The following is an 8,822-nucleotide window of genomic DNA, read 5'->3' as shown; positions in this document are numbered from 1 at the left end:
GACTTCCACTAACGCGATATTTGTTAGAGACACTTTTTCTCGCGGCGATTCCCCATGCCCGGTGTTTTATCCTTCACCGCGTAAGAACCCGTACCCTTTTCTAGATCAAGCCGGACCCTCGCATAAATTTTAAAGTGGGGGAGTGAAAGTTCGATTTCATCATTTAACTGGTATTCGAGCGAAGATATTCCTCCTCTTTTATCGCCTCTCCCCGCGGACGATGATGAAGTTCCACTGCCTCAACCATTTCAGCTCGATGAAATAGAGATCGACCAACCACCCCGATTCAAGTTGGAGGTAATCAACCGGAAATCGCTCAGCCTCTTCAAGCACCCCAGCCTGAAGACCTGCCTGCTCTTCAAGAAGAGGAGCCTCTACAGCTCCCAGTCATCCCGCCACTTCCGCTTCAAGTCATCGAGGCTCCGCCCGTTCAACAAGATGGCCAGGGTCTTCAGCTGGAACAACCCGCGAATTTTGAAATTATCCAAGATGGAACGAAAGAATATCCGCTATTCAATCTCGTTGGAAGATACGTTGAAGTGCGCTTCCCGGCCGACGTAGAACTCGGGATTACGCAGTTCGTGACCTTTATTTTTGATCAACTTCTCGATGATGACCGAGTTCAAATTTCGTGTACCTCGGAAGTTTTCCCGGCGCGGGTGCTCGAAATTTCCTTCCGCCAGAAATCGCAACTTCAGCCCGGTGATTTTTTCGATTTACTCGAAGGGGAGATCTATCTGGATGAGCGAGATGATTTCTGGAACTCACCAATTTTATTCACGTTAAACGTGGTAAGATTACCTCACGGAGGGTCTCTGAGGCGACGCGGACTTAAAAAGCATATCGATTACATACGCGATAAAAGAAGTTTTATCTCAGTCCAAAACAAAGACTCCTTGTGTCTCCCGCGAGCATTAATTATTGCTATCGCTCATTTAAAGAAAACACGAAACCCTAGAAATAAAGAATATTTCCAGGAGTATATGCTTTGTACAAGGCCTCTTCGCGAAAACAAAGGGAAAAAGTCGAGGAGTCACGCGTCGAGGCCGGCGTTTCGAAACGCGAATGTGGAGCAATCACGAGTTTAGTGCATTTCCAATTTATTCTCTCTGACTATCAAATAATCGTTTTTGAGGTTTATAACGACAGACCTAGGGCATTATTCCAAGGCGAAGGGGGGAACTCCGGTAATAAACTTTATTTAATTTATAATCAGAAACATTATGACGTAATCGCGAAATTGACGTCATTCTTCGCCACTAATTATGCCTGTTCCATCTGCTTGGTCGGATACGATAAATTGGATCGCCACAAATGCGCAATCTTCTGCAAATCCTGTTTCAGACATCAGAAATGTTCCGATGAGCTAGTCAAATGCGCCGATTGTTTTCGCTCCTTTCATGGACTGGAATGCTTCCAAAGCCATCACGAATCGGTTCCCTCCCTCTGTAGTCAAGTTAAAGTGTGCAAAGACTGTTACAAATACGTGGACTATCGCTCTAGGGAAACTATCCATTCTTGTTCGGAAGTTTTCTGTCGTATTTGTAAAAAGCACGCGCCGCATCCTCACCTTTGCTTCGTCCAGCGAATTAAAGACCGCCCCGAGCCTGACATGACCAAACGAAGATTAGCACTAGGGGGCGTGCCTTCTTATTTGTTTGTGTTTTATGACATCGAGTCGATTCGGAATAAACAACACGTAAATAAAAAGGGGGCGTTCGAGCATGAGCCGTTTCTTCTAATATCCCAAATTGTATGCCCCGCGTGTATCGACGAGCGAGACTCGAACTTCGATTGCGGGGTGTGCATCCGCTTTAGCTCGCGACAAAAAAATTTTTACGGGGGAAATGTTGTGGGGAAGTTTGTGGATTATATCAGAACTCTAGCGGATATTAAAAAAATTTACTTATTCGCTCACGCCGCGAAATGTTATGATCTCCAATTCGTATTTAAAGCCGTTCTATCAATCGACGAGACCTTTGTGCCCTTCGTGATAGTAAACGGGACTAAAATTCTCTTCTTTAACTGTTTTAATTTCAATTTTCTCGATTCCTATTCGTTCATCCCCATGGGACTCGCCGCGTTTAGGAAGACGTTTGGACTAGGGCCTTCCATGGATAAGGGTAGATTCCCTCAGCTCTTGTTTAATTTTGTCGAAAATAATTTCGATCCCGCTGACCCCGTAACCACTAATTATTCGACCGAGAAGGGGGATAAATTTCCGCCCCTTGAAGCGTACGTGGCTAACTATCTAGGGTAAAGGAAATAGCGGCTCTTCTTAAATGGCACGGGGAGCAAATAGCCGCGGGCGGTCACTTTGACTTTCTAAAAGACGCGATTTCGTATTGTACGGCGGATGTCAATATACTCCGACTGGGATGCGCAACGTTTAGACGTGAATTCATGGAAATCTGTGACACTGACCCTTTCCGCGCCGCCATCACGCTTCCGGGCGCCTGCAATTACGTCTTTAGGAAACGCTTTCTCATTCCTGACACGATAGGGATACTCCCCCCGGGGGGGATGAGAAATAGGGACCGACAATCAACCGCGGCCTTTGAAAGGCTCACCTGGGAAGAAAAACGCAGGGGTATAAGAATAGTGTCAGCTATGCGGGGGCGGGAGGCTATGGTAGGTAAATTTAAAGTCGACGGTCTAGAGGGAAATGACGTTTACATGTTCCAGGGCTGCTTTTTTCATGGGTGCGTTCGCTGTCAAGTAGTGGGAAGAGACAGACCTCTATGGTCAGATCCCTCGCAAACGTTTAACCTACGCTACCAACAAACAGTCAGGGTCGTTGCGCAACTCCGGAAACTTAAGAAAAACGTTATAGAGATCTGGGAATGTGATTTTTACGCGCTTCGCCGTCCAGCGAAGGATAAGGCGTTTTTCGAAAAAGTACGTGCCATGTTAATTTCACCCTTGAATCCTCGAGACGCGTTTTTCGGAGGGAGAGTTAACGCGACAGTCCTTTACTTCAAGGCCAAAGGCGATGAACGCGCGTTTAACGTCGACATGCTTTCACTTTACCCGACTGTCAACCTTCTAGATAAAATACCCGTCGGTCACCCGAAAGTTTTATTAGATCCTGATGATTTACGAGATCTCGATTCGCTGGACGGGTTAATTCAGTGCCGCGTTCTCGCCCCTCCTAGACTTTTTCATCCTATCCTACCCATGCACTTTAATTCGCGACTTCTTTTCGTCTTATGTGGTACCTGTGCGCGTCTAAGATTTCAAGGAAGGTGTCCTCATTCCGATCCCGAGCGGGCATTCGTGGGGACATTCGTTTCCGACGAACTGAAACTAGCCGTTTCCAGAGGTTACAAAGTGATTGAAATGTATCAAACAACGCAGTATAACAAGGAGACCCAGGAGGGGGGCTTGTTTTCGGACTACATCAAGACCATGTACAAAATGAAGGCCGAGGCTTCGGGGTTTCCAGCGGGGATCACTACCCCCGACGAAAAAAAACAAACACGTCTCGGATTTCGAGGACCACGAAGGCGTTAAACTCGATCTCGCGAAGATCGCGTTACACCCCCGGTAAACGTGCCGTCGCGAAGTTAATGTTAAATAGTTTTTACGGTAAGTGGGGACAACGGAATAACCTCGTAAAAACTGAGATCATTAAGGACCGCGAACAATTCTTTAAACTATTTAACGACCCGAATATAGAAAGGAAAAGTGTCTTGGCGATAAACGATAAGACGTTGCTTGTCAAATGGGAACATCTCAAGGAAATCGATCCGGCTCTGGCTCATGTAAACGTAGTTTTAGCCTGTTATACCACCGCTTTTGCCCGAATGAGGCTCTATAGTCATCTAGAGGCTCTAGGGAATAGTATATTATACCACGATACGGACAGCTTAATTTATAGATCACGTGATGGGAATAAACTAGTGCAGGAAGGAACCTTTCTTGGGGATATGACGGACCAATTATCAGAATTTGGTCCAAATTGTCATATTACTGAATTTTGCTCGGGCGGTCCGAAAAATTACGCCTTCCGCGTACTCAACCGCGATACTGGTGAAATTAAGGAGGTCGTCAAGGCTAAAGGTCTCAGGCAGAACTATTCCACTAGAAATTCCATCTCTATGGACTCGTTGAAACTGATGCTAGGAATCGACGTAGACGCGCCCACTCTCGAGAAAGAAATCGAAATTCCCCAGCATATTTGTCGGTTAAATGATCATACCGTGGTAACTGTAAATCAAGTTAAAAAATATCGACCAGTTGTCAATAAATTACGCGTTATCGATAATTTCGAAACATTACCGTTCGGATATAAAGAATAATATTAAAAAAAATGACTAGTTCAGAATGAGAATGAAAAAAAAAACATATCCTTATATTCAGATATAAACCGCTTATAGAATGTCTGTAAAAGGAATTATTGGTTAATTACCCTTATACGCGAAGTTTCGGTACTAACTGTTTTTTATCCAACATATTCAAAAGATAAGTCGTTATGGCTTTAAAACTATTAACCTATAATGTAACTCATATTAGGCGATAAGTCCCACTTAAAATGACAGCATCAGTATTAAGTAAAGAACACCGCTAAACTCATATTTTATTTTACCCGAACGATTTGTTTCTTAAATATCGATGTAGTTTAACTTAGAGACCTCATTTAATAAAAGCATGTTACCACTGTATGGTCCTTTCTCCGCTCTTCTGAGCGGGCCGAGCGGTAGCGGGAAGTCCGTTTTGATGGCGCGAATTATAAAAAATAAAGATGAAATGATTTCCCCTCCGCCGACAAAAATATTTTGGCATTATAGTGAGCGGCAAACACTTTATGACACTTTAAAAGACTCCGTAGTGTTCCGAGAAGTAGTCCCCAATCTCGATGATTACCCTGGTGAAGAAGGCGAACACATTCTCCTCATCGCCGACGATTTAATGAACGAGAAAAATGGTCAAATCGGGGCTTTCTTCACGAAAGGCGTTCACGACCGTAATATAAGCTTCGTATTTATAACCCAGAACATTTTCCCAAAAACAAAGGATGCGCGCGATTGTTCGTTGAACGCGAATTACATTGTTTTGTTTAAAAACCCTCGTGATCAACTTCAACCCGCTATATTATTCCGTCAACTTAGAGGCGCCAATTACCGGTTCGCTATCGAGGCCTATCTCGACGCGACCAAACGCCCTCACGGCTATATTCTTATCGACAACAGGCAGGAGTGCCCCGATGACTTCCGTTTAAGAACGGATATTTTCCCCGACGAAACCGAAATGGGCTATATCCCTAAGAAAAAAAAGTAGGGAGTATAAAGTCAGCGGAGAGGAAGACGTCCCTAACCAGTTCGAAAATGCCGGCCCTGGTTGCCGGACACAAAGATTTTCTCTCGGCCCTAGGTAGATCAAATTTTAAACAACGACGCGCTATTCTCCATCACGCTAAAAAACCCTTAATTGATGCTATTGCTGAATGCTGTGATAATACTTTGAAAGGGAATTTAAAGTTAAACCCTTGTCAGAAACGAAAACTAGCTAAACAAAAGAAATTCATTAGACAGGTAGCCTCTAAAAAAGTAGCCTGGCGTAAGAAGAAATTAATTTTAGTTCAAAAAGGTCACGGGATTCTAAGTATTCTCATCCCCACCGTTATTTCAGCCCTCAGTGGGATTTTAGGTCGTTCTTAAGGGAATAAAAAAAATGTACGCTCAAAAGTTAGCCTTAGTCCCCCTCGACTCGTTAGGAAAAAATAGTAGTAATAATAATAATAATAATAATAAAAATGTTCTCATCCCCTTCTCGAGATACCCTTCAATTTTCGTTTCCCCATCCGCTAGGGTCCTCCGTGGATGAATTAAATAATAGCATGACCGACGTACTCAATTCCAATCTTGACATTAGGGATAAAGTTAAATTATTCGAGCAGATGTTCCATCGATATCAAAACATTAAGGATTTAGCGACGAGGCCAAAAAATAGAAAAGAAACCGGGCAAGACACGGCCTTCTTAAATCTCGTACCGATTCAGTTTAGGGCGAGTGCGAAGGACTTAATTAACCGACTGATTAGCTTAGGCGATAAAGTTTCGTGGTCGAGTGAAGGCGAGTTGTTTATAGATCAAACGCGCGTGCCCGGGTCAGATATCGCTACGCTCGTAAGTTACGCCGTTGTGGCTATAAATAGAAAACGAACGCCTCCCCCCACCGGTTGGAACGAGTTCGACGCCTTGTTCACGCCTACGGTATCATTCAAGAAAACAATCCCGCGAGTGAAGAAAAAAAAATTACATTTTCGGCGAAACCTAGAAAAGCATCAGTCGTTCGGACACCGCTCGAATTTAAACCCCGGGCCTTTTCGAAAGGGGTTATCAATAGAGGCGCGAAAAAAGGAAAACGGAACAACCAATATGGGAAGAGTTTCTAACCCCGAGGCAGTCTTGAAAAAAATTTATTACGATCCAAAACATCCCGCGAGTTTCGACGGATTGGAAAAACTTTATCAGGCCGTGAAAGACAGAGGTATTCCCCGGGAAACGGTAGAAAAATGGTTAACGAAGCAAGAATCGTACACGTTACATAAGACCGCCTATCGGAAATTTAAAAGGAGCAAGGTTTTTGTCACAAATATAGGCGATCAGTTTCAAATGGACTTAGCGGACATGCGAGACATTTCCGAACACAATTCGGGCTTTAATTACCTACTAGTATGTATCGATACATTCTCGCGACGCGCGTGGGCAGTCCCTATAAAAAGTAAGAAAGCCGAAGACGTAATCGCCGCGACCGAGAAAATATTCGAGGATCTCACGTCTCTTAAAGTTCAAACCGATAAAGGGGGGGGGAGTTCACGGGGGAAAAATATCAGGATTTCCTTAAAAGAAAAAAAGTTAAATTCTTTACTAGCGAAAACGATACAATCAAAGCGTGTATGGTCGAGCGACTAAATCGTACGCTAAAGTCTAAAATGTATAAATATTTCACCGCTAATAACACTTATCGATACTTGGACGTCCTCCCTGATTTAATTTATAGCTACAATACCACAAAACATTCTACGATAAAAATGTCACCCCTAGACGTGAAACCGGGTAATATTCTGAAAGTATTTAAAACAATTTACAAGGAAATTCCCGTGAAAAGCCGGCGTCAACCTAAACTTAAAGTCGTTGACTTTTGCCGTATCAGCAAATACAGGGGGGTCTTTGATAAAGCCTATTCTGGTACTTGGTCAAAGGAAGTCTTTAAAATCACCCGTCTCGTGAATTTAGACCCGCCCCTTTACACGATCGAGGATTTAACGGGGGAGGCAATAAAGGGACGTTACTATCAGGAAGAACTGCAATTAGTCGCTAAACCTCGACTATACAAGATCGATAAAATTCTCAAGTCTCGGAAACGCAAAAATCAAGTCGAATACTTTGTCAGTTTTGTAGGATATCCGTCGAACGCGAACTCGTGGGTCAAGAAAAAAGATGTATCTGACATTATCTTCAAACGCTAGCATGCGGGTTTACGCCGACAATACGATGGCCTCCTATACCTCCGCGTTACCGAAACCTGTCGAATTGGCGTGGTCTTGGGAGTGCGGACTAGCTGAGATAAATTACACTAGCGCGTTCTTCAACGTCCTAGAGGGACAAAACACTATCGTTTTCATGGTTGTCGACGAAATCTCTCCTGTCGAATATAACCCGTCTCCAATCGAAGTCAAGCAAAATGAACCGGAGACTAGCATCGAAAAAAAACCTAGAGCCGATCGGCGAGCCGCTTCAGGCCGATCAACCTACTTTGGGAATAACGCTTTAAATTACCACGCCGGGGAAAAAAATCCGAAAGGGAATAAAACGGAGCAGATTTTCGATGTCACCAAAAACGGTGAAACTCTTACGGGTGAAGCTCAGATCGCCGAATGCGCAGCTCAGCCTAGAAGACCCAGAGGGACCTCCCACGTTTATAGGGTACCCATAGGATACTATTCTTCTATCGAACATTTAATTAAGGTAATATATGAAATTATTAAAGATATAAAGTCGTCTCTTCAATATAACGAGATCACGCGCCGACTTCGAATAAGCCCCTTTCGTCATAACGTACTAGTGCAATTTCATTTTGGCCTAGCCATGACATTGGGCTTCGATCCCGGGATTCAATCTTTGGAAAGGGGTTACCGGGGCGTTAGACCGGCCCTTATAGGCTTTCAAATCCCCCCTCAACTTTACGTTTACACTAATATCGTCGAAGATCAAATGGTGGGTGACACTCTCGTTCCTCTCGTTAGGATTGTCCCCGTAGAAGGCTCGTTTGGGGAAAACGTCGGGAAAATATACGACGTGCCTCATTACGTGCGAGTCTCCAAACGATATTTCGACACGATCCAAGTACATATAATGAATCCTCAGGGGAAACCAGCGCCATTTGCCTTCGGGTCTCTGACGGTTAAACTACATCTACGGAAACAAGATGCCTAAGCCAGATGTCCTCGACGCGCGGGGGTCCTGTCCCTATAAAAATTATTATCTTAACCAAGCCCAAACCGGGGGTCTAATTTCTATCAAGGAGCGGCTTATCAGAAAGGACACGGTCTCGGAAGTCTGTTCTCGGGGCTCTTCCGCTGGGCCTCCCCTCTTTTAGTTAGAGGGGCGAAGTATATAGGAAAACAAGCGTTGGGGGTCGGAAGTAAAATCCTCAATGACGCTGTGGCGGGTGAGAATATAAAATCTTCGGCGAGGAAACGTTTCGGTGAAGCTCTAGAAGGGATAACCGGGCAAAGCGGTTCGGGGCGGAAAAAGCGTAGGAGAACTAAAACGAGAAGCAAGAAGAAAACAGCTATCAGAAGGAAAACTAGAAAAA

The sequence above is a fragment of the Leiobunum rupestre genome, chromosome 4 (genome assembly GCF_980474605.1).
Source record: "Leiobunum rupestre chromosome 4, qqLeiRupe1.1.hap1, whole genome shotgun sequence".
In the NCBI taxonomy this organism is placed as follows: domain Eukaryota; kingdom Metazoa; phylum Arthropoda; class Arachnida; order Opiliones; family Sclerosomatidae; genus Leiobunum; species Leiobunum rupestre.
This window is presented reverse-complemented; position numbering follows the sequence as displayed.